This window comes from Tursiops truncatus, chromosome 5 (assembly GCF_011762595.2).
Source record: "Tursiops truncatus isolate mTurTru1 chromosome 5, mTurTru1.mat.Y, whole genome shotgun sequence".
NCBI lineage: Eukaryota > Metazoa > Chordata > Mammalia > Artiodactyla > Delphinidae > Tursiops > Tursiops truncatus.
The window spans coordinates 127,950,590-127,978,550 of NC_047038.1; the positions used below are offsets into that span (position 1 = coordinate 127,950,590).

The 27,961-nt window shown below is 36.4% G+C and overlaps 1 protein-coding gene across 5 annotated transcripts in view; it reads right to left on the reverse strand.

Annotated features, from left to right (window-relative positions):
- Positions 1-27,961, reverse strand: part of CCSER1 (coiled-coil serine rich protein 1) — a 1,269,753-nt gene that overhangs the window by 746,937 nt on the left and 494,855 nt on the right. The gene's annotated exons all lie outside the window — the stretch shown is intronic.

The following is a 27,961-nucleotide window of genomic DNA, read 5'->3' on the forward strand; positions in this document are numbered from 1 at the left end:
AAATTCCCATATTCATAGCTCTTGACAAACTTTCTTATTATATTCAGCTAAATAAAAATTTAAGGACAAAAGATTTACACAAATATAAGAGAATTATCAGAATGTTGCTAATGCTGTCCTTCTGGTCCTTTAAAAATGTAATCAATTAAAACTTAAGTAGGAGATTAGCCTATATAAAGAGATGCGTGTTAGAAGCTTGTCATTATTTTTTTCTAAAAGCAAGAAAAAGATATTGATAATAGGCAGCAACAGAAGTTATTTTACTATGCTCTCAACTCATTCTCTCAGAGGAATTCTTCCATTTAAGTAGATAAGCAAACAAAACATTGAAAAAAAAATACACACCTACATTTTTTCAGTTCCATTTCCAAATGTACATGGATACAAATACAGAAAAACTTTCAGTAAAGATTAAAGCAAAAACATGAATTAACCTTGATTGAGATAAGGGAACAAGTAGACAAGTTTGGCTGCCAAATTCTAACAAAAGAATACATTCAAAGAATACATGCTGCAGTTGCTACAAATTCTTAGTGTCTCTTTCTACTCAAATATTATTTTCAATTCACTTGATTCAGGTGCACAATAACCTGGACACATTTTAAATATCCATTAAAGTAGGATTACTTCTGACTGTCTATTCCAGAAACAATGGATATGAACTATAAATATAGGACCCAAGATACTCAGTATAATATTTTATACAACGTGTGCCTTCTTTAGAAATTGACATAAGCCTGAACATTGAGTTAAAATGTCTAAAGGAGGAAATCAGATAAAAACTGAACAATAATCTACTAAAGGAAACAGGAAAATACAGGCACCAGATAACTGAGGTGAGTTACTTACTGACTAATTTCTAAATATATTCAGAGCTTCTTGGCCATTTATTAGATCAAAATCAGGAAATATTCTGAACTTCTGACTTTCACTATCTGATTACATGATGTAATGGGGAAACAAAGAGGTTTTCTTAGGAATCAATTTACTGAAGGATTTTAACATAAGAAATGAGTAAAACATTTCTGGAGAAATAGAAAAACAAGACTCTTGAGCTGTTCCTCTCATCATTAGCTTTTTCATGAGAAATTAAGCAAGTGATAGAGCACAGTTCATATGTAGTTGAATTATCTGATATTTTCCTAAAATACTGACATTCTGCATAGCATATTAAAATATTATGTCCTTAAAAATCATATTCAGGAGACAGAGATGACATTCAGTTACAAAAATTTGAAAGCCTGGATCAGACGAAGGTTTTTTTAACTTCCATAAGAAGATGAGCTCAAAATAAAGCTTCATGGTTAACTTCTTTAAGGGTTAAGGTCTCCCACAACTTCCCAGAAATAAATGTGTCATTCTAAGCACTATAGAGAGCAGACTCTAAAATTTGCATCGTGTAACCTTGATTATTTGAATATCATTCTTAGAGAAAACTTTGTTCTCACTTTAACTTTCAAATCTATCTTATAGTGTGACATTTTAATTCCATTGCTCTTAGGAAATCTTGAGAAAAGTGTTTTAAAAAAGCAAATCAATCTTATATGACAACATCTGATAAACTGCATTTAATTATCAAGTTGAGAAATACATGGCAAAAAATAGGATAAAAAATCTTCACTTTCAGCTTTTTATCCCATTTGTGTTTCAGTGATCTGTAATTTAGGTGTCATTCCAATTTATTCACCCTTTAGATAAAATACTATAGTAAATCCTTCAGATAAGTCTTATCCATACTTCATATTTTAAATCATTTACCCTTTCATTCAATGGCAGCAATACCAATGCAAGTGTATATCTAAATACAAATTAACAAAGGACTCTCAAGTTACACTTGAAGTTTATAAAAGCCAACAGTGTGTGTTCTTTCATAACTTTCTTCATAAATTATTTTTTTATAATTATGCCTTCATTTGCTTTTAATATATTTTAGAGACTTTGGAAATGGTCCTTTCACAATAACGTGAAAGCAAATCCCATGGGAATATGGAAAAGCTATTCTTCAAAAGAAGCAAATCATCCCAACAGAAGGAATCTCCTTAATGCTCATATGACACATTTGGGTTTTCTGACCCTTTGGAGACTGCACGAGACATTCTTGACAGGCTATAAAAAAACACGATCCTAATTCTTACTGTCTGAGTGTAGTAAAACTTGGTTTTCTGGTTCTAAGTCCAATAAATGTGTGCTTCATTCCAACATTAGGTGATTAAATAAACATGAACCTAGCATTGTTCCTTCACGTAAAATGTTATTTTATACAAATTAGTAGACTTTCCCCCTTTCTATTTCTATCCCAAGTACGCTAAGTTCTCTTTTATTTTCTTCCAAATTGAGCTTAACATTAAGTAAGATCTTTAAGTTCAATAATAAAATCTAGCCAAGTATTTCCTTTGAGCATATCAGAGATATTCTCGTGAATATCACCCTCCTCTCATGCATACTGCTCTTCAGAATTCTTTCTGCTCATTAGTTTTGAAGATACTACTCACTTTGTTGTTGTTTTTAGAATATAATTTCCCTAAATTTGCAAACTCTTCCCTCATCTCCAACCTCTTTTTCTTTAAATCAACTTTATTTCTTTAAATCAACATACCTATACTAAAATGCAACTTTTCAAAATATATAGCCAGATGAGATTTGACGAATGTACTCACATGTATAACTACCACCGAAATCAAAATACAGAACATTCTCATTACCTCAAATGTTCCCGCACGTTCCTTTGCATGCAAGCACCTCCCACCCACCCAATCCATGGTCCCAGGCAACAATGATAAGCTATATGCTATAGGTTAGTTTTTCCTTCCCTAGAATTTCATAGGAAGGGAAATATATTAATATGAATTTGTTTAGGCCCAGCTCCTTTCACTCAGCAAAATTAGTCTGAAATTCATCATATCATATTGTTGCATGTTTCAGTAGTCCATCCTTTTAAATGTTGTGTAGTATTTAGCAGAGGCCACAACTCATTTATCCAATAACCTGTTGCTAGAATTTGCATTGCTTCCAGTTTGGGAGTATTGGGAATACAGCCATATTGAGTGCTTTTGTAGATATCTTTATGTGGATGTATGTTTTCGTTTCTCTTGGATAAATACCTACTGGTGCAATTACTTGCTTCCTACGGTAAATTTATATCTGGCATTATGTTAGCTTTATAAGAAACTGACAAATGTTTTCTAAAATGCAATAGTTTGTACTTTCATTTGCATTGTATCTCATAAACGCTGGTATTTAGTTTAGTTTTGTTTTTTTTAATTTTAGCCATCCCATGGGTCTGTAGTGGTAGCTCACTGCGGCTTTAACTTTCATTTCCAGGGATGACAAATGACGCCGAGCATCTTTTCATGTGCCTACTGACCATTAGTAAGTATATCTTGTTTTGTGAAACGTCTGTTCAAATATTTTGCCTATTCTTCTCTTTCACTGGGTTGTTTGAATACAAATCCTTTGTCATATATATTTATTATTATATATTTATTATAAATATTTTCACCCAGTTTGGGCTTGCCTCTTCATTTTCTTAACAGTGTCTACAAAAGGACCAATGCTTTCTATCTTATTTGCCATTTTGTTTGTTTTTTATAGTTTATACTTTTCTGGTGTTTTTCCTAAGAAATCTTGTCCTACTTCAAGTTCACAAAGATTTTCATGTATGTTTTCTTCTACCATCCTTTCAGATCAACATATGATGGCCAAAAACACAACAGAGTTAGGATTCTATTCTTTGAAAATATTTTTGCAATTACTTGGTGTTTAATGAGCATTAAGTAACCTTAATATTTGTACTGTACACATTCTAGTACAAAGATTTTCACAGAGATTAGTTTGTATTTTATCAAGTAACCTCAGACACTTTAGCCAATCTCATATCTTAGATGGGAATCTAACGGTTACTAGTGCCTTAATGATACTTTAATTACAACACACCTAAACACTGAAATATTAACTGCTTGTGGGTGTGTTGTGGAAGGGGAGAAAGGCTTTGCTAAAGTATTGACAATTTAAAATTAATATACAAGACTCTCCTCAGAGTGGGTGATTATGGAACTTCCTGGACGGATGGCAGAAAGAGAGATATAAGCTTTAAGTGCGAAGGAGAATAGTAATGCCAAGAAGAGCAGTGTATCTATGATCTCCTACTGTTGACTCATCTTTGACTCTGAGGAAAACAAGGGCACAAGTGGAAATAAAACAAGCTTTTTAAAATAAAATTCTAAGAAACAAGATAGGAATATTCCCCTCTTTCTTAAATTTCTCAATGGAATAGAAATTTAAGCACATAGGTTTTGCCAACACCATGCCACTTTGGCATACTAAGAGCTGCCACACGGGGCTTCCCTGGTGGCGCAGTGCTTGAGAGTCCGCCTGCCGATGCAGGGGACACGGGTTCGTGCCCCGGTCCGGGAAGATCCCACATGCCGCGGAGCGGCTGGGCCCGTGAGCCGTGGCCGCTGAGCCTGCGCGTCCGGAGCCTGTGCTCCGCAACGGAAGAGGCCGCAACAGTGAGAGGCCCGCATACCGCAAAAAAAAAAAAAAAAGGCCTTTAGTACAGATGCATAAGGTAAACAAAAGCTCTGGTTGAAGTTCACCTTCTTAATTTTCAAAATCTCTTCCTGTCTGATATCAATAATCAAAGACAGCTGAGAGAAACAATACCCCAATAAATGCCTGGCTCAGTGTGGAGTTAGCTTTGCTCTTAGTCTTACTCTGATGAGATCAATCCCAATTACTAATCTCATTACCTCATTGTTTTGTCACTAAACCAAAGCTAAATCAAGGTTGTGACCAAAACCCAAAATAACCTAAATTACTAGGCTATAGCAGAGATATAAACTAGCTCATTCCCACAGGAGAAATTAGGACTTGGTACTTAAGTTTGGAAATTTCAGAAATTAAATTATATCAACTCAAATAGGGGCAGGCAGGTTTTGTGGGGATGATTCAGAATAACTAAATGAATAAGAGACTGTACTTAGTCAGATATTGGCCAACATATTAACTAATAATGAAAACTAAACTTGACGTAAGAACTCAGGGTGGCAACCTATTTGAGTTCTTTCCTTTTGGTGAAGAGAACCATTCAGAAACCACATTATGGAGTAGAAGATTCGTTGTTTAGTATAAAGTTAGAAAAAAGTAGTAATTAGATTCTCTCAGAGTATGCTTTATATCAAGCTATGGTATATGTACAAAGAAATACAAATCATTTACAATCCAAGCACTTTATCCTTTGAGCAGTGCTAGAGGTTCACCATAGTGACAAAATTCATATCCTCTTATTCATTTAAAATAATTGAAAAATCAACTACCAAAAGCACAATGACTTCATGCCAGACACACTGCAACATAATTTAAGATAGAAATAGTTAATCTGATAAACAATATATTTTTTTAAACCAGCCCATTTTTGTTGATGGTGGCATTAGTTACCTCAACAATGACTAGCTTATTAATTTTATTTTGCTTTGGTTTGCTTCAATTTTAGGAAATTGCAGTTTCAACTCATATATTCCAATTCTGGAAGTGCATATTTGAACCTCAAAGTTCCTATATAATTTCCCCAAGTTATTGTACAAATATCGTAAGGCTGAGTTCCTGTTTTTACCTATTTCTCCAAAGGAAAGAGATTCTGTCCCTGATCCCTAATCTCTAAGGCTGAATCCAAACCAACTGTTGCTAGACCTCTTTATGACTTGAATATCCATTATCCCTCTATCTGCTTATTTTCTTGAACATTCTTCGTATGTTCTGCTGCTGCCACAAACTGAAATTATGGTCTTATTTCATTTACAACATTTAACAAGCAGTATTGAGAATCTATCACAAACTAGATTTGCGATGTATGTTTAATAAAAGTTCCTTGCCTCCAGTTATCTTAAATTCGTTAGAGGAGATAAGCAAGTGTGAAAAGTACAAACTAGAAAAAGGATTCATAAGGAAGTAGATAGGGAAGCAAACAAACAAATAAAAATCCAACTACCTAAGATAATCACTGATTAAATATGTACACACATTTTTTTCAGTCTTTTTCTGTGATATGTAATTAACTGGAATTAACGTATATTATCTATTCTAAATTTTGCCCCAAACTACATTCTCAGGATTTTTCTCACATCAAACATTTTTCTTCAATGTACTTTATGATGAGTGAAAATACCATCATATAACTTTATTCATTTGTCATAATTTTTGCATTTTCATTTTTTTCTTTACAATTAATGCTGTGATGAGAATCATAAAACAGATCTGTGACTATTTCATTCAATAAATTTATAGAATTATAAAGTCTCAGTTAATATGCACATAATTGGCTAATTTCACATATATTATCAAATTTTCCCCCAAGGCTAATGTACTGATTTTTACTCCTAGTTGAGAAGTTTGAGTTCTAAATTTATTGTAACTTCAATAGGCATAGAGAAATATACCAGGTTATTTAACAGGCTGTGATTTACTAATTGGTTAAGTGTTAGGGGGAAAAATACATCCTTAAATTTCATTCAAATAAACTTTAAATGTATTAAAGTGCTAAATATAAAGAAAATGCAAAAGAACTTGAAGAAAATATAGGTATTATCTATCAATTATAGAATGGGCAGGGTTTTTCTAAACATAAACATAAATAAATCATAAAGTCAAAGATCTGTGACCATGTTTAATTTTCTACATTTAAAGAAAATGAAGTTATAAAGCAAATGAAGTATTTGGAAATTAAGTTTGCAGGGAACACTTATTCCTCATTCCTGGTGTTTCCTTTCATGTAGAAGGAGCTTTACTAGTGTTACACTTTCAGCTTCTCTGCCTAGCAAAGAATCGGTAAGTTTTCTTGCTGGTAAATTTGGGATGGATGAACTCGGTGTGATTGGCTCAGCTCATTCCTTTTTTTTGCTAGCTGGATCACATGCAGAGAACATGTGTTCTGTTCAACAGCTCTGCGGTAGGCTTTTTACTGCTAAGGTCCAAGTAAGAGCTTTAAGCCTCAAATCCTAAGAATTTTAACCTGGAAGTTTGTCTGCAGCTTATGGAGACTTTTCCCAAGGGCAAGGAGCCCTTTTACATTGTTGTGAGTATTAAGTGATGGTGTGTGGGATGAATAGACCTCAGCAAAGCCTCTGGGTCCCAAGAACATCAGAAAGACGATGGCCATGAGTCGTCTCGGTCAAAACACAGATGCCAGGGCCTTAGGGGTTGCAAGTTGCTGCTGGCTGACTTTGAACTACACAGAGCAGCTTTTCATGAGCAGATTTGGCTGGTATAGTATTGAACTGGAAGAAAAGATTGCCTTTCCATTCTTGGACTTTTTAAGTGTTCCGTAGGTAGGAGAATGTTGGCAGCTTTTAAACTGAAAGGCAGCTGAATTCTGTGTCTGCTATAGAGTGCTAGTAAGCTTCTAGCTTTAAATTCTGCCTGCCAGGGCTAGCACTTAAAACTTGATATATTGGCTAATGTAGTTGGCTTCTAGAATGGCCTCCAAAGATCCCTGCTTTCTTAAATTTGCACCGTTGTGTCATTCTCTCCCCTCGAGTGTGTGCTGGATTTGGTAACTCACCTGTGGTGAATAAAATGTGGCAATGCCAGGTTAAAAGAAATTCAGAAAGGCAAGCATGGAAGCAGAAAGACCACTTAGAAGGTGATTGTAATATGTTGAGAGCTGATGGTGGTTTGGACAAGGTTTCATCAGTACAGGTGGTGAAAACTGGTTGAAGAGTATATATATTTTGATGGTAGAAGGACAGAATTTCCTGATGGTTTGGTTATGGGCTAGGAGAGAAACAGAGGAGACAGGGATGACTTCTAAGGTTGTGCCTAAACAAACAGAAGGATTAAGTAGGAATTTACTGGGAGAGGAATGACTGCAGAAGTAACACATTTGAAGTGGAAAAAAAAATTCAATAGTTCAGTTTGTTCAAGTTTTTGAAATTCCAGTTGGACATGGGAGTGGAGATGTCAGGTAAGCACTTGGATACACTGCCTGAGATAGGATGAAGAACAAGGTTATGAAAAAATCAGGAGCTCAAGTGAGGCAGGAGATAGATGGGCCCCAGGCTGAACAGTTTCTCCCCTGTCAACAGAAACTCCATAAATGCACGATAATGGAGGAGGCTGGTCCCTGCCCAGATAAGAGATAAAAGACCTCATATTACACATTCTCAAACTCAAGGAGACCTCCCCGACTACACATGTGCAGAAAGGCTCCTTGGAGGTTCAAAGAGGGAGGGGGAGCCCCCCCATAGTAAGTGATGTCAACCTCCCATGGGCCTCTTCACTAGAATCCATCTTGGCTAAGAGATGCACACGCACACATGGGAGGACCCTGAGATATACCAAATACAGACTCACAACCAGGCAAAGCAAGATGATTGGCTAAAGGAAACCCGGAAGAAATGCCCCATAAAAGTGATTGAAACTACCACGAGGGCGCGACTCTCCCTCTGAGCCCGCCTGTGTGTCTATCCACACATGTACTGTACTCTTTTTTCCTCCTAATAAACACTTTACTTGCTTCACTACTTTCTGTCTCTATGTGAAAATTCATTTCTACACAGCTGATGGGCCAGGGCCTTGTCACTGTCCACTGGTCCCTGGTGGTCTGTTGGCTAGGATTCAGCGCTCTCACTGCCACTGCCCGACCTCAAATCTCTGGCTGGGAACCGAAATCTTGCTTCAAGCCGCTGCAGGCCAAGGCCATCTGAAATCACAAGGAGCTGAGATGCTAAGGGGGGGCAACAATTTGGATAAATAAGAACTATTTCAAGAGCAATATTGGAAGTCATAAAAATGAATAAGGATCCACATTCTTTTTAAAGAATGGGGGAAGAATATGATGGGGGTCAAACAAAGACTACAATAAAGAGGGGTAACAAGTAGAATAATCTGATGAACTTCAAGCTTTGAACCAAGAGTTATTAGGGAGACAGGAAAGATGCTGGTCAGGAAACTGAGGAGGAACAAGGACACCTACTTCTTCTCTCCACCCCTTAACGTTAGGGTGTGATCATGAAAATCACCACCACACAGCTTATGCTACCTGGAAACCAAAATGACTTCACCTAAATTATTCTTTCATCATACGTCTCAAAGAAGACAAGAAGTTTAGCATCTTCCTGTAGCCAATACACAGAGACCCAACTTAACCAATTTATAACAAAGGAAAACCAAAAAAAGGGAGTGAGCAGAATAAACATAAAATATTTACTTCAACTTTATACCCATTGTCAATTTTGTTTAGCAAATTTCTTTCTATTTTTTTTTCTCACACCACAGTGGCAGCCAACTGGCCAGTTCCACAGGTATTATTTAATGAACATTAAGATTCTTGTCATCTGGCACATAACAGATGCTCAATAAACACCTTCTGAACAAGTAAATCACATGAACTCATAGACATAAGGACATCTGACCCTTTAAGACATAACTCAGAGATGGATAATTTCCATGACCAAAGGATTTTCTATGAAAAGACTTTGTTTAGCAAATTTCTGCTGTATTATATACTGTAATCTTTATGAGGGTCACGTGCAGTTTACCTCTTTTTCCACACCTCATTTTCTAAACTCCCTCAAATTATCTAGAAACCTTGTAGTGTTCACCCAAATCTGTCCGTTCCTAATAGCTAAATCCTGATCACTGAAGGTGTCAGCTCCACTACTATGCACAGATCACAACTGTTAAGGGAAACTTTGGGTTTCCATTTTTGTCCTTTTGTTTCTTTTTAAATAATTTAATTCACCACACGAAAAAGACAATTTTGAGGTGGGATACATGTGACGGTGTGCAAGAGTCACCTCACCAGGGCTCCCCAGAATTATTTTCATCTCTTCCTAAAAGTATTAACAGCCCACCAACATGGTATAAAAATATTTTAAACTGAAAACTTCTGAACAATCGGTAGTCACAGAAAGAAACATTACCCTAACCTAAGCGGAGCCTCCGGAAAATACAGCTTCCATTGATCCTTCTCCTAGGGAGTTTCCTATTTAGGAAAAGACTGACCCTCAGCACCAGAAGAGTGAATCCAGCTGTCCATTAGCATCAAAAAGCCCCACAGAACCTTCCCTACTTTCCCACTGAAGCCCTAAACCGGCCCCCTTTTGTGTTGTGTTGGTACAGAAGCCTTTACGTCTGTCTGGCTATTCAGTGACTCACTACTGAGTAGCTCCATCTGCATAATAAACTCCTCCTGTTAATCTGTCCATTATCAGTTAATTAGAGGGGCCCAAATCAGTCAGTCCTAAATTGGTAGAGGAGAACTTTTCCTCCCAACACTTCCCAAATTCATGTTCATTTACATGACAGTTCATTCACATTGATAATTTGAAATTGGCCACAGGGAAGGATTATTTTACACCACAGAAATTGGCAAATGTTACAAATTAAGGCATTTTTCTTTGGAGAGCTGATTGTTAACCACTGACCTGCACAGAACTGGACGCTTTCAACATGCAGACATATACTGCAATATAATCCGTTATACAAGACATTGACGGGGACCAGATGAAGCTTTAATTTTTTTTTTTAATTTCTTCACTTTCTAGAAGTAAACAATCACAACATACATGGGGAAGGCCAACTTCTGAATAGGGCTTGTTTTGCAAACTATCATTTTCCATGTTTTCATCTCTATATTGGAATGAAAACCTGATTTAAAATATTATAATCCTTGTCTGTACTATTGTATTTTAAGAGATCCCCCTAACTCAGTCTCTCCCCTAGCCAATTCTTCCCACACCCTAACATCAGATTGATCTTTCTGAAATGGCTCTTCATGCCCCTTCTTTGCTGAAAGATTTCAACATTTCACTTAGGCCATGAATGAATTCCACACTCTTTAGACTGGGATTCAGGCACCCCTCAAAATGAGAACAACCTTCCGTTTTAATTCCCTCACCTTTACTTACCTGAGTCCAACTCCCAAGACAACTTTTTTCCAACAATCCTTTTTAACCCTAATTCTCACCCATCCTGACACTTAACTTGCTTTCAGTCATTATGATCTCTCCACCTAAACATTTGGAAATGCCCTTCTCCAGTAACCCTATTATCAAAATCTCGTTCTCATTTACAACTAAGCTTAAATGCCCACTCCTCCAAGAAAGCTTCTCTAATGCCTTCAACAGTAAGCAATATTGCAATTCTCTGAACTTTTTTTTTTTTTTTTTTGCGGTACGCGGGCCCTCACTGTTGTGGCCTCTCCTGTTGCAGAACACAGGTTCCGGACGCGCAGGCTCAGCGGCCATGGCTCACGCACCCAGCCGCTCCGCGGCGTCTGGGATCTTCCCTGACCGGGGCACGAACCCGTGTCCCCTGCATCGGCAGGCGGACTCTCAACCACTGCGCCACCAGGGAAGCCCCCTCTGAACTCTTATAGCACACTCTCTGCACCTCTTTGGGGCTCTTATAATATTCTAACATTATATTTTGGGGGATATATATCTTATTTCCTGTCTAGATTTCAAGGTCCCTGTGGGTAGTATACTTAACTTACACATGTATTCCTCAGAGTAAAGGGGAAAAAGGTTTTCACATAGCAGATACCAGAAAAAATAAATTTATATATATATATATATATATATATATATATATAAATTTTCTCCTTTTATACATTTATAAAAAGCTGCTCAGGTCATCCTTGTTTACCACCAATATTGAGAATCATTAGATTAAATGAATGAAGAGATCAATGAATGCTGAACTTGGTCATATCTTTTGAAAGGTTTCCTAAATATTTGTTCAAGAAGCAAATAAATGGGCTCCTTGGGGGTAGGGGTATGGAATGTAGTGTCTTGATAAAAGAATAGGTAAGATTCAGTACTTTATTATGGAGTGCTTTAGAGGATAAGTGAAGTAAGGATATGAAAGAACAAATTTTGTTTCATTTTTTTTTGTTGAACTCCTTTTAACCTGTGTTTTTAACCTATGTTAAACATATTTTGAAATATTGTTTATTATTTTTGTGAAATAATCTAATCAGAAAGTGGACAATTTAAAAGGTCTATGATCTGGTCCTTATCTACCTCACTGGCTTCATCTCCAGACACTTCTCAACTTCAACTTTACAGTTTGGCAGAGAATCTTGAAAATTCTGATACAGAGCAGTTAATCACCTGACGTGCTCTATTAAGATGCTCATTTTGGCCTCACTGCGGAGATTCTAGGACATGGTCTGGGAAACTGTATATTGAATATGTATCCAAGGGTTCTTTCTCAGATGTTCTGAAGACTCGGCTGTGGTAGTTAAGAACCTGCTATAGTTCCCGCATACATCCACTGGTCTCATAGCTCCTTGCCCTCACTAAATCTCTTCTGTTCTCCCAGAAAGCTCTTTAACTGTTCCAGTCCCTGACTCTCCACCCTAAACATTTCCTTTTCCATCACTGTGCAGCTCTCACCTAGCACATTTGAACGCATTTCCTGAGCTGTAATTCAGCATCATCCCTGCTGCAACAATAGCCGATGTACACCTTTGCTTCTTGAGTGAGACTGAGGCTGCTTGGTTTCAACTTCAGCACAGGAAGTTATTAACTGTTACCTTACGCAAGTTACTCATCCTTTCTGGGCAGCACTTTTCTCTTTTGTAAAATGGAGATGGTAATAGAACCCACTCTTAAGGGCTGTTGGGAAGAGTAAATGAGATAAAACTACTAAAAACAGAGCAGGCACACGTAAAGTGCTAAATAAGTGCTAGGCTTTAGCTATTATCATGCTATATTGAAACAGTTTATGTGCCTGTCTGCTAAAACTGTGAGCCAACTTCACAGGCTCATGTGATCTTCATCCTTATATCACAGAAACTACCAGAGTTATTCAATTAGGATTTATTATATAGTTTATTACATGGTTTATCTCTATAAATGTAGATAATTAGGTTAAAAACAAAACCAGGTATGTAAACTACTTTTGAAAGCTCCTGTTTTGTAAGTTCTGCTTAATAAGACTTAAGTAGCTTTCTGTTTGTAGCTTTAAAAAAATTAGCAGTTTCTCAATTAACTTTAACTATAGTTAAATACCCAGCATATTAGAATGTCCATCTTATCCAATGGGATAAATATACAACAAAAACAATGAGACATTTTTATGAATAATTATTGAATGTGGAACTGGTTGGCAGGAGCTAATCAGTTAATGTAAATGTAAATAAATTCAGCCACAAAGCACAGGTGCACATTTCTGTGGACATTATTCACCTGATTAGACGCATACTTTATTTTCAATGAAAACAAAATTTAAAAAATCAGCATGATGCTAATCCAACTCTAATGGTCACTGCCTATAAATTAAAATTGATAGTTGGATATAAGTTTTATATTTGGGGAAAGGAATCAATGAGTTTTGTTTTGCTTTTTTTAATGTTCTGCTTTCTTTCACTCTTTTTCTTTTTTTTTTTTAATAAATTTCTTTCTTTATTTTCTGGCTGCGTTGGGTTTTCGTTGCTGGGTGCGGGCTTTTCCTAGTTGTGGTAAGCGGGGACTAGTCTTCCTTGCGGTGCACAGGCTTCTCATTGCGGTGGCTTCTCTTGTTGCGGAGCATGGGCTCTAGGCGTGTGGGATTCAGTAGTTGTGGCACACAGGCTCAGTAGTTGTGGCTCGCAGACTCTAGAGTGCAGGCTCAGCAGTTGTGGTGCATGGGCTTAGTTGCTCCGTGGTATGTGGGATCTTCCCGGACCAGGCCTCGACCCCATGTCCCCTGCACTGGCAGGCGGATTCTTAACCACTATACCACCAGGGAAGTCCCTACCTATATCTTTTGTCCAATTACTGTTCTAAGTAATTTTAATCTGACTACACTGATTTAACACCAACAGGGCTTGCACTCAATAAAGTAATATGAAAATTTTATACAGTAATATAAAGAAAATTTCTTGAAAAATTATAAATGTCACCACCTGTGTATCAAGATATAAATATTTGGTTTAATAATATTAGTAAGTAAAACAAAATGTACTAATGTGAAGAGTATTTATTTTTCCTCTGCAAGTTCATAAACTGTTGAGATTCACCTAAATGAGCTACTTAATGTCATGTGAGTACAGACAAATCTCACATGAACCTAGACAATCACAACTGCTTTGCCTTTACACTTCCCTCTTATGTAAATGTTTAGTTCCATCCCTTACTCCTTTCTGGATCTAACATTCTATGATACTTCAATAAATAATATCTACTCAAAGAGTAAAATAATAATGAGCATTTTAAGATCCATTTCAGCTTTGAGTTCTAGGGCTCTCACACAATATATTATCTTTGAAAATGTGCAAAAGAAGTGAGATGTTATCACCGAATTTCTACAGATCAATGATTTGGTTTATAAATTAATTCCTTATAATACTTCATTGTATTAGATGCATTTTAAAACTTCTTCAGCCTCACAAGACACGAAATTTCTCATTTATGCTACATCTTTATTTATAATAGATGAACTTATCAAGTTCACATTATCTGAGGCTTTTATTCAAAACACTGTGTCATCAAATTTAACATTTTAATTTATTTTTCAATTATACATCTTTCAGTTCCCTATTGGTTGCAAAATATACAGAGATCAAAAAATTCTGGATTAGCAAAAAAGAAAAAAAAAAAGGCAAAAAAACATTCTTGCCCGTTCTGCCCTTCTCCTTACATGCCCTCTGAAAACAAAAGAAGGCAACTTTAGTAGAGAATACAGTATATTGGTAAATTGTAGCTCATTGGCATTCAGATTTGGTAGTGTAGTAAATGATTTCCAAACATCTTTTCTTCTCTATAAAATTTAGGATTGTAGCTTTTAAAGAATGCAGTGCTGAAATTGTTTTCATAAATTAAACTCACACAGAAACACACACACATACACACACGTACATATCATGCAGTGAGAAAGTGCCCAATATACTGGCTTAATGGAGCTTTTATACTGAAGGGAGTATCTGGCAGATGTTGCCACATTTAATAAGCGCCCTTACTCTTTGTAAGATTCAAAAAAGATTTTGAGTTAATCCCAGCTCTGGAAATTTTCTTCAGAAAACAAACCAAACAAACATAAAGCCATTTTCCATGCCCCCAAAGAACAGAACATTTTGAACCATTAGGTTTGTCTATGGCACAAAACCTTCCACTGGCACTAAAAGCTGGTATGATGAACACTTAAGAACTATACTGAAATTTTCTTTCCTACTCTCTATTAACCTTTTCTCTCAATTAAGCAGGGAAAGTTACTATCATACTGCAGACTAGTAAATTAGCTGCCCAGCCAAATGAAATGACTGCTCACTCAATTTCTGCAACTTCCTGAATATAAGGACTCATGAAAAAGCTCGTAACACACAAACAGAAGTTTTTCTACCAGAAAAAGAAATGTTGTGCTTTTAATCACTAAATTTTGAAGGCTCCAACTTTGGTTCAATAAAACTGAGGATTATTAACATATACGAAGTAGTTATTGAAATACCTAATTCATGATAGATGCTCAATAATTATTATGATTTCCACTCAATAAGAACGATTTTGCAAAAATTGGGATTTGTATGAAATTTTCTGACTCCTAGTCCAGTGTTCTTTACCTACCACAATAGTCATCACTCTCCTTCAGTTCATGTGTCCTGGTTAAGACTATTAGCGCAAACATTAATTTCTAAATTGCTATGACACTTTCATTGTCATAAAAGGATTGTTTACAGAATTTTTAACATGTGTGTGCCTTTTTTCTGACAACTAAATTATGAACTGAAAGATAGGAATTTCCCTTCCTCCCTCCCCTCCCCTCCCCTCCCACCTTTCTTCCTTTTTTCCCCCCTCCCTCCCTCCCTCCCTCCCTTCCTTCCTTCCTTCCCTCTCATATTAGTTACTATTGTACAAGACATGTATTAGACACTTAGGGAATGAATTGGCTTTGGTATATCTCTGGTAGCATACCTTTGGAGTATCACAAAAATTAGACAACTTAGAAATAATTTAGACTCATACCTTATTTTATAAGAAACTGAAACCTGGAGAGTTTTCCAGAGGTTACACAAAAGTTAGTTGCAAAATATGACAAGAACCAAGCCTTACACCTGATAGTCAACTGAACAGTTAACTATCAATAAGATACCTTTCCAAGTCATCAAGTGTATCCACCCCCATCCCTGATTTTATCATTAATTCACAAACTTCTTATCACATCAATGAAGTTTTCTCTTGACAGATCCCATCCTGTTAGCAAATTTCCTTCCCTGAACGAAATATACATTGAGTTTACAATTACTTCCCTTTCTTCATAATCTAGAAAATCCAACTTTAATTTGTAGCAGGGAAAGAGTAAATGGGAACATATGAATTTGGGGTAAGAAATTATTTTAAACCATAACTGTAAAACATTTTTCACATCTCTAAAATCGAGATAGTATCTCAATATTTGTTCTTATAGTTTTTATCTCATGAGATTTTTGTGAAGATTAAATATGTTTATACACATAAAGCTCTAAGCTTAGATCAGTACCTGGCATTTAGTCACTAACAAATGTTAGCTCTCTTTTAAGAGAGAATTTGAGGACTCAGGCCACTGTGAAGTAGAATAATGTTCAATGAACACAACCTCATCATTAACCTCATCCCTAGAAGTCCCACTCTACTGACCTTTAACCCTGAGTCTGACATTATAAAACTGTGCCCACATTTCTAGGATAGTATTAAGTTTCTTTAATTTCCTTCCACAAATAAAGAGACATATTTAGAAAGAATACAGAATATGCATTTAAAATAAGAAAAGTAGAAATAACTTTGAGAGTCAATAGGTCATCTATTACATTTGAATGAGAAATGAACAAAATCAAACACATCATTTAATTTTAAGCTTAATTTGATAATGTTGTATATGATACTGCTGTATGTTGTTGGGTGATAAAGGGCTAAAATAAACTAAAATAATTTTGTAATTATGATTAACAGTGCTAAAGACTGGACATACCTATTGCAGAGCCTAGCTTAGCTAATGTAATGTGTTCAAGGCACTGCACTACCCTTATTATGCTAGCTAACTGAAATAGTTAATGAGTAATGGTCATTCATAAAGTAGAATTCATATTTCAAAATTAACAAGTTATTTAACCAACATCATTATGGAATGAGGTATTTTACATTTTTCAGTATAACTGAAGTTCTCATTTCAATTTCTTTAAAAAATTGTATGTTAAATAGACATTACTGTAAAATATATTACATATACCCCTGCCTTATTAATTTTTGTGTGTGTGTGGTACGCGGGCCTCTCATCGCTGTGGCCTCTCCCGCTGCGGAGCACAGGCTCTGGACGCGCAGGCCCAGCCGCTCTGCGGCATGTGGGACCTTCCCAGACCGGGGCACGAACCCCGCATCCCCTGCATCGGCAGGCGGACTCCCAACCACTGCGCCACCAGGAAAGCCCCCCTGCCTTATTAATTTGAGTACACTGAACCGCAGTTCATTCTAACTTATGATTAGGAATATCATTATAAGCATCGATTACTCTCCTATGCTTTGTTATCCTGGGACTACAGCTTGAATTACTGCCATTCTGTCAGTGTCCCTTCACGTTACTGCCATCATTATGCCTCTAGCAAATCCCCCTCCTAATTTGTTACTTTTAATCGAGGGTTTTCAAAACTTATTTGACCATGTAACATTTTTCATACTGTAATGCATAAATAGAACACAATGAGGAAGTCATGAAATAAAATGTGCACTAGCATTACAGCAGGTGCTCAAAATGTACTTGAGGTTACAGATGATCAGCATTCGATTATCATATTTTAAAAAAACATTTAGTAACATAACAAAGACATATAAAATTATACGTTAAGGCACATAACATCAGACAAGCTATTGGACAGGTGGTTAGCAAAGCTATGAATCAAAGAAAAAATGAATCGTAATTGTTTAATGTTCCATGTAATTTAGCTTTCAACTTCATGATGGAAATTACAAATGAAAAATATTTTCTTAAATGAGATTTTTCGTGATCACAAGAGCTCTATAAATGTGTTTGGTATTTTTCACATATATTTGAAAATAAATTGTGAAAGGATAATTAATCACTAAATTTAAAAAAATGCTTTTATGAAGTTATTTTGTGCTGTATTCTCCCAGAACACCAGTTAACATCTCACTTAATGTAAGAGTTCTTTGGAACATGATCTGTGAAATACTGGTCTAACCGTGATGGATTTAGAAATAAGATAACCAAGATTATTTACAGTGGAGGAGGCATATGTACCTATAAAAGACTGAGAGTCATATCTTGGAGCAAAACTTAGGAGTTTAATGTAGGCATATATAAATTATACAATAAAGATTTAATAGTAAATTTATTAAGAGAACTGATAGTCTAGAAGTAAGGCTTCTATGGTATATCATTAAAAGCTGCTATCATCTACTAAGGATCTACTGCATTTCAGGCACTGCACTGAGCATATAATTAACACTCAAGGCAATCATATGAGATATGGAAGATTATTACTTCTATTTTCTAGATGCAGTAATTGAGACTTTGAGAGGTTAAGTATATTGTTAAAAGTTACTCAAGTAACTAACAGAACTGGGATTTTATGTCTGACTTCAGAGTTTGACTCAAGATTCCTTGAAATAGAAAACAGGAAGCTCCAGATGAAAGCATGTAACTTTGTATTCTGAGATCACTGTCTATGTGTTAGCATTTTGTCAGGAAGTTGGAATTCCAACCCTAGATGATGATTGCAAGGAATTAAACTGCTTTTCTTTTTTAGCTTAGAGAGAGTCAGAAGAAAGCTAAGGAGGCAATGAGTTGGTTTCTGGATGCAGGAGGAGGATGAAATGTTCAAGGGAGTGCAGCTCATGCATGAGGAAAGAATATGGTCTCACTGACAGGGTAGAAAAAAGGTATTTGGAAAAAAGAAGAGGAAATTAGCCCAGAAGCAGAAAAAACAAACTGAACTTACAGAACTCTAGGGACATTTGACATAAAGGACAACAGGTTTCTCTAAGAGGGAATTTTTAATAGGTTTTAAAGGAACATAATTAGTTCATTCAGTGGGACAACTGGGATTTGAGAAGAGGACACACAATAAACTGATTAAAGACATCTTCCTCTAAGGGGTGAGTGAAATATTATTAATTTTCCCATAAAGAAGCATTGACAATCAAACCAGACTCACACTTTTAACACTTAGCTTATAGTGGCAAGCAGATGAGCATTTAGCTGTTCTCTTCACCTTTCCACTCAAGCATTCCTTAACCCCCATCTGTACCACCCAGAGAGTTCATCTTTTTCCCGAGTATGTACTTGCTTTGAATGTCAATATATTATTATATTTATCACACTAATATTTTTAAGGCTTAGAACCTCTCTGAGAACATGAGCTTCTGGTAGTAATCACTGCTAGTGTCCCACACGTATTGTTTTCCATCACTTGGGCCAGCTCTGCGCCTGCCTGCCAAGCATGCTATGCTTTTAAAGGTTTATGTCTGCATCCTTCAGAGGGCTGCTCAGAGCACTGGAGTCTCGTCTCCTATAGGACCTGCTGGATGTACCTGGGAGCTTTCAGCACTACCACATGCTCATAACCCCACTGCCTCCTGTCCTGGCCAACAGGAGTATAAGAGCCCTGTTCCTTTGTCTGCAGGCAGGACAAACCCTGAGGTGTAATTTAACATCCAGAGCTTCCCACAGGATCAGTCTGAGTCTTGAAAGTCAACTGAAATTTCTCCATTTCCTGGATTTTTTGACTCTGGTTCCTGTTTTCTCCACTCCCTGACTGCTTTCTCCTGGGAGCACTTCCTTGATATTAATCACTAATACCTGAACCTTAAGCTCAGGGTCTACTTATTGGAGTGTCCGACCTATTGCACTCCTTGAATCTGGGTAGCATGATTAATTATTTTTGAGGTCCCAGCACCAAAGCCAGTCCTTGGCATAAAACAGGTAGTGTGTAGTGGATAATATTTAAATTAAATGTTAGGAATCATAGTTCAATTTTACCTATGTTAATAAGTGATTTAAAAACTAATCTTCTCTTTTTTAACTACCAAATAATACATCATAGCCAAATATGTTGGGTAAAGTAAAAGGTTGTTTTTTTCCATATGGAGAGCTTCCAGCAGTTTGGCCTACCATTGTTTACTTTCAGGACTTAAACTCTGACTTATTGAATGCCCGTGCCCATCCAGATTGCCAAGTAATTTGTTCAGTCATCTCCAGAGGGCATGGATCTTGCTTCCCCTTCTCCTGATCGAATTCAGTGTTCCCTGCATTAATCTGAATACTAAGAGATTGAGAGAGAAAATGTCTTCAAGTTTGAACTCCTGTATCTTCAGCATTTCCAAAGATCAAAATATCACACAACCTTGAAAAGAAAAGTAAGCACACTTTAAGAAGAGCTGCCATCTCTAAATGGTTAGGCAAATGTGTGAACTTACCAGAGTACACGTGGTGTGACTAAGATTGTTTTAACTCAAACACTACTACTCAGGTTTTCTTTATTTTTCTTAGCCCAGATACATGTAAGCTAGCTATCTTCTAACATAATTTTAGTAGCTCTCTTGCATGGCAATTCGAAAACATTTTCAGACACATATTTGAGTAAACAAATAACATTGCATATTTATTTGTCTTGAGGTTCCTCAGAATCTGAAAGCACAACTGATCTATCAAATGGTAATTTTATAAATATTTGAATGCCCAAAGCAGATAATTCATTCAATGTGTTTAAAAGTTCCATAGATGCATCAGTTAAATAGGTTTGTCATATGATTTCTTTGTCTCAGTGTATGATAATTCAAATGTTGAACAGGCTCACAGGAGACATATACATGCCACCATTAAACATTAAGTAGCATGGAGATTCACAAGGTTATTTACCTGGAAAATTTAGTAGAGAGTAACCTCTTCTGAGAGGCTAAAACTTATTTAAAATTTTTAATTTAGTGTATGTTTATTAGGGTACTTCTTTTTAATGGTATGACAAGTGTATAATACTGTGACAATCATCTAAGTTTTCTAGGTAGAAAACTTTTTTAAAGGCTACTTGTAACGTTAGATAGTAGATATTATTAAATTGTTTCACAGACGTTTAGTGTACAGTGTTTTTCGTGGTTTGTGGATTTGTAAGAGACCATACACACATGCATGCATGCACACACACACTTACTCTACCAAACGTAAAATAGATAGCTAGTGGGAAGCAGCCGCATAGCACAGGGAGATCAGCTCAGTGCTTTGTGACCACCCAGAGGGGTGGGATGGGGAAGGTGGGAGGGAGGGAGACGCAAGAGGGAAGAGATATGGGGACATATGTATATGTATAACTGATTCACTTTGTTATAAAGCAGAAACTAACACACCATTGAAAGCAATTACACTCCAATAAAGATGTTAAAAAAAAAGAATGAGAATTATTTAGCAAAGGATACAGAAGATATAGGCTATGAAAGGCTACTGAGAGTGGGAGAAGATGTGTATGTCCTGAGTGATGGTCTCTGGTCTTTGGTTCCCTAAAAAGGACACATATCCTTAACACATGGTCTGCAATTAGTCTCTGGACAGAGTTGAGAACACAGACTAATGTTTACTATACCTCTGCCCTTTTATATTTGGGGTTACAGTACCATCTCAGAAAAATGTACACTAACGATCTATGCTCTTATGTGTAAAGAAATGTTTATGATGCTCAAGCTGTTTTGGTTTCTGAACAAAACTCAGCATCAACAAGGCCATCTTAACAAAGATGAGTGAGGCTGGGGATGGTCTGGGAACTAGATCAGAGTGAGAGCCCAGGAGTCCCTAAAAAATATTTCTGTCCCTTGCTTTCCAGATTCCCAGAAAGATATTTCCTTGCATCATGAAGTAATCGCTTCTCATTGGTGGCGACCTGTAGATTATGAAATACACGTTCTCAAGAATTTTACATTAGACATTAGGAGGAGAATTTTGAAGCGCTTCTGTGAAAAATCTACTCAGGTCTAAGACCTGGGAAGAAATGATTGCTTTCTCTTCTAGTCTTGTCAGTATCTTGTCTGAAAGAGCTGAAGCTATTTTGCTACTAGCCCCGGAGACACAATGGCCAAGAAAATACAGTAGAGTCAAACCCTGTTATAAGGCACATAGGAACCTCACTCCAGTTGTGTGCATAATTTCTTTTCTTTAACTGATACTTTCAGTTCCTTGCTGCCAGAGGCATCCTGATACCATATCTGTCACCAGAAGTGAGTTGTCACAAGTAACAGACACTAAAATGTTGACCTGTTGGAAAAGAGGAGATAAAGCAAGGGAGAGGACGATCCACTCCTTTCTTCAAAGCTTCATGGTTACTGACCCTTCTTGTGTGGTTTGGAAGCGTTTGGCTAAATGGTTACTCATTTTGCAAACTGAAAGGAAATTTTCAGAACACTGATGTTTTGGCAAATTCTCGCTAATTCTCTCAGTTCAGTCCTTCAAGAAAGAGTTATGCTTGGGCTAAAGTTGATGTATTAGAAAGCAGAGAAGGAATAAAATACAATTCTGCTTAAAGAGGCTGTTCATGTCTGGGCTATAATGTTAATTGATTTAGAGTTAATAATGTGGAACTTTGGGGGGTTGGAAAAGCCACACTTTCTACTCCAAGCTGTAGGTAATGCACACAGAGACAGTGAGAATGGAGACTGAGCAGATCTGATCAGAGCAAAAGGAAATCCTATAGTTCCAGACTTCCAGCAAACACTTCCAGTTAAAGATCTGGGGCCAAAGGGACATGTGACGTACTCTATTCTTACAGACACAGATAAATTTTCAATTGACAGCACGACTGGAGTGGTTAAAATCGTGAACCCCTTGGATCGTGAAGAACAGCAGGTGCATTACGTAAAGACTGAAGCCAGGGATCAAGCCAGAGAAGAACCCCAGCTGCTTTCCACGGTGCTTCTGAAGGTATCATTAGAGGATGTTAATGACAACCCACCCCAGTTTATTCCCCCTAATTACCATGTGAAAGTTCGAGAGGACCTTCCAGAAGGAGCCATGATCATGTGGTTAGAGGTCTATGATCCTGATTTAAGTCAGTCTAGTCAGGTGAGATACAGTCTTATGCACCACGGAGAAGGAAACTTTGATGTGGATAAGCTCAGTGGAGCAGTTAGAATCGTACAGCAGTTAGGGGACAACCTCATCTTTAAAATGTAGATGGATAGGACAAGTTATGTGTGTGCATTCCCACGTTGGGCTATTCTTCTAATTTTCCTCATGACAGAGGCCATTAAAGAATGATGATCTGGGGTTTGAGGGAGAGGATGGATGAGACTAATGTATACGGCTGGGACTGGATTTCCCAGGGAAAATAACTTACTGCGCCAGCTCTCTGGCTAGGTTACCAGGCTATGCAACTGAATGAAAATGAGTTAGAATCCAACATTATTAAGGAAATCGCATTACCAAAGTGACTCTAAGCCTCACCAAGAGTGCATTCCTATAATTAGACCAATTTTCAGCTCACCAAACCCACTCAACAGGAAGGGAGTTGTTAAAACTGTGCAGTCCCAGGGTAAGGCATTCTTCCGTGTGCCCATCCCCCAAGTGTCCATGGTAGATATGAACAAGGACATGTGCCACCAACACAGTCACCACCCCCGCATCCCCCAACAAGGAGCTGTCATATTGGCAAAACACGGAATTTATCAACTACCAAAACTGAGAATAGCCACTATTCATTATTATTTTCCAGGAATACCACTGTGTTTTGTATTCCCGAAGTCCCTGGCCTCAGGCAGTGAGTGAAAAACTTTCACTGGACTATAAATAGTTACATTCCAACTTGATGGAAAGGTCTAAACTTAACACAGAGACCCTGAACTTGAATTTGCCTGAGGAACTCTCTGAGTCTTTATATTGTCTCATTTTGGAGATGGTATAAATATATTTCAGATAAGCACGGTCATGGGAAGAATGTGTGTTTGTATGCTGGGTAGCTAAAAATGTGGCCTACAGTGGTATCTTTGATTAACACCCTAAAATCCATTACATTCCTAAATGAGTGATAATTATGTTCTGCTTTCTAGTATTCTTTGTAAGAAAGGGATAATTCTGATAAATCTACTGGAGTCTTTGGGGGAAAGTTTCTTCAATCTCAAGAATGAAACAGAGAATCACAGATTTCTTCCCATTAGGATGTGGCTGTGTCTGGACGTGTGGCCTGGAAATGCTGCTGCCATCTTGTTACTAGCCTGAATTTGATGCTGTTACCAGAGACACAATAGAATGCTGGAAAGTACGTGGGCACTGGATGACAAGACTAATTGTTCTGTGCCTGGAGCTGATCCTACCACAGACTACCATTTGTGGATTTTGTTCGAGCTGCGATCTTCTGTGACTTGCAGATCAAAACATTCTACACTATACAGTAGATTATCAGTGGATGGAATTGTTTCCAAATTTTAAAAGCAACCATAACTACCCATCACTCACTATAAAAGTAAAAATATTAATGAATAACTCTAGCCCGGCCCATTTTATTATTTTCTGTTTTTCCTTGACTCTAAAATTCTAAACCAGGAAACACACATCTGCCTAAAATAATGAAGAAATATAATCTAAAATATAAACTGTAAAGAAATCATAGGACTTTAAAAATTTCTTCTAGCTCGAAGAATTTATAAACTTGAACAAACACAAGCTTAAACAGTAAGGACAAAAATAACAGAATGTGTTATTTTTTTAAGTGGGTATAGCATGTCAGGCACTACTCTAGTTATACCATTTGATCCTCAAAAGAGAGAGTTATAATAATCTGATTTGGGAAACAAGGAAATGAAAGCTCAGAGTTTGAGGAAACATGTTTCAAACCTTCTTTCCCAGACACAACACAGTTTCTTGAAGAAAATGATTACATCCCAAAATAAAGTGAAACAACATAGACACAGTCCTTTGTTACATAAAATTGTAACTATGATCACTACTTTTCTAATTTTGACAGTTATAGGACTCTGTTTTAAATTTTAGAAGATAATATGAAGCTGTGCATTCAAAACATAATCACTGAATCAATCAAACTCAGAGCATTCTCTAGAGTACAAACAAAACAAAACATGACAGGTTTGAGGATTTGGGAAAGCATCTTTTGTATAACTGCTATTAAATGCTGAAGGCTTAGAAATATGTTAGCGGAAAAGACTGAAAGAAGATAGCAATTATTTTGTTCCACTCATTCTTTCAGTCAAAGAAACACATCTTGCAAGACAATTTCAAACTATTATCAAACATAGAATCTGTCATTAACTTATTACCTGAGAAATTATATTTTTATTAATTTTAGCAAACCCCCAAATTCCCTATTTTAGGAATATGTCACTTTTCTCTTGATTCAAATGGATACGTTATTTTCTTTTTAATAATTTAAATGTAAAAGCATAATTAATCATTGCAGCAGAAAACATATTTAAATTCATATATTTGGTGAATAAAAAATATTGGTTTCAAAGCAATTTAATTAGAGTTTGTCTATTTTAAAATCATTACCATTGCAAAAATTATTAATTTCCCCCAAAAGTGTTTTCACAATGAGATTATTTAGCAACTGGTCAGATTTTTAAAATTTCAACTGTAAATGACTCAGATTACTGAAAGCCAAACCATGTTTTTGCTATGTATCAACTAGACTATGATGTATAGAAAAGTGTGGAAAATATGGATTAACTAAAAGTAATATGATTGCCGTTAGGCAATGCAGTCACTTGCTGTAATTAGATGTTCAAAAATAACCTGAGAAAGATTATAACTTAGTGCCATATTATTAAAAAGAAATTATTCACAAATTTTAATAATAAAAATTAATTCCAAATTTAAAGCTATTCAGTAATGAATAAAACAGGATGTGTACAGTAACATCTATGTAGTCACCAAGTTCTGAGAATTTATATAAACTGTTACATATATCCAAGGCAAAATGAGCCCTTAGCTGTCAGTAGACATTACTATGCTCACCAATAACCACTTTTTCTGCCACTAGCCATTTCTGTTAGTTAGATGGGGCACTGGGACTAGTTCTGGCTGGAGATAAACTGAAATAAAGTGTGCCTCTTCTGGGGTAAAGCTCACAACAGGCATGACTCCACCATGTATTTCCTTTCATTGCTCTGGTGATCAAGAAGATGCAGCTGGAGGATACATGGTGCCTTCAATAGTCTGGGACCCTGAATGACTTTATGGAACAAAGCTCTGGCTACAAAACTGACATGTGGCAAAAGCAAGAAGTAAATTTTGTTACTTTAAACCACTGAAATTCTGTGATAATCTGTTACTGTCACGTCCCCTAGCCTATCCTGACTAATACGGATCCCCTGGAGAAATAATTCTCTATAATATTAAGAAGAAAAAAAAAAATAGAAGGAAGAAAAAAAATAGGAGAAAGAAAAAGTCATTCACCAATTCATGTATATACTGTATCTGGTCAAAAGCACCTGTTATTCTACACAGAAAAAGTATTTTTTTCAAGATCTGAAAGGATCTTATTAAGCTGATGATACCTTTTTAAGTCTAATGTCTGTCCTTTTTAGCATAGGCACAAGTTATGGTGAAACCAATATAAATAGAATTATTAGAATTTAAAGTGTAAAGTAGATTTGTTTCTAAACCCATTCTGGGAAGCATTTCTACGTGTGTGTGTGTGTTTGTGTGTGTGTGTATATATAATATGGAAGAAGATTAATGATTATACATATGCATATACATACATGTAATCTCCAAGAGGATTTACCTACCCCAAGTTTGCCAAGTCAGAGTAAGGATGTAATTCTTACGGGCTAACTGACACCTATGTCGGGATATCAAAGAGATAGGGGAAAGCCTGCTTCATACTTGCTCAACAGTTTTTAGCACTGGTAGTTCAGTGAAATTTAAAAATGTAAGAAATTAATAATTTATTTTCATTCAGTCTAGCGTCAGCAGTAGTGGACAAGTAGAGGATTACTTTTGCTTTCTTAAGGCAAAACTTGAAAACTGTAAACATTTTGACATTTCTTCCCTTTCCTTTATTTCCCAAGAGTGCAACACCAAAAACACTTCTAAAATTTACTATTTTCCTGAGTTCTGTGAAGTTTGTGCAACTCTCACTTCTTAATTTAGTCCACAAATAAACGTGTGCTACCAAGTAGGATATAAATATAAACATACATATTACAATGAATCGATTATGAGTATTAACACAAAAGTCTTTAAATAAATTATTAACATCAAAATATATGTCAGCAAAGGCCAAAAAAAATTGGCCTGACCATAAGATATATACTAACACTTGAAATCATAAAACTGAGTCCAACATAATTAAACTAAATAAACACCAATATGATTTCAAACTAATGTTTTGTGAATCAAAAAATAAACTCAGCTACAATTAGCTATACAATAAGCATTTACCGAATATATGATAACATACATAATTTTTCTCTCATCTTTAGAGAGCACACTCTCCACATATGATAAAAAACATGCATTTTGGTTAGAAATTCTTCTAAGAAGTAACACCTCTCTTTTTTTTTCTTCCTTAAATAAAAGCACAGGTTGTCTCCAGGTTGAAGTAAGACTTGTATATAATAGTTTATATATACTAGTTTATATTTGTTGATTTGTTTTGACAATCCCTCTCTCGCTCTGAAAACTCACTGAATCCTCATCGCAATCCTATGAGGTAAACACTATGAATATTCACATTTTAAAATGAGAAAACTGTGATAGGAGAGGTTGAAATAATTTGCTCAAGGTTATACACATGGGACAGCTTGGATTTGGACCCAGGGAGTCTGATTTCAGAGACTGTGAATCGACATTTGTTAAGCATATGCTACACTTACTAAACTGCTCACTGAAAAATAGCCATAATAATGTAAGACAAAAACATTTTGTTGAGGGGAGAGGGGGAAGATGGCGGAAGCGTAAGACGCAGAGATCACCTTTCTCCCCACAGATACACCAGAAATACATCTACACATGGAACAACTCCTACAGAACACCTACTGAACGCTGGCAGAAGACC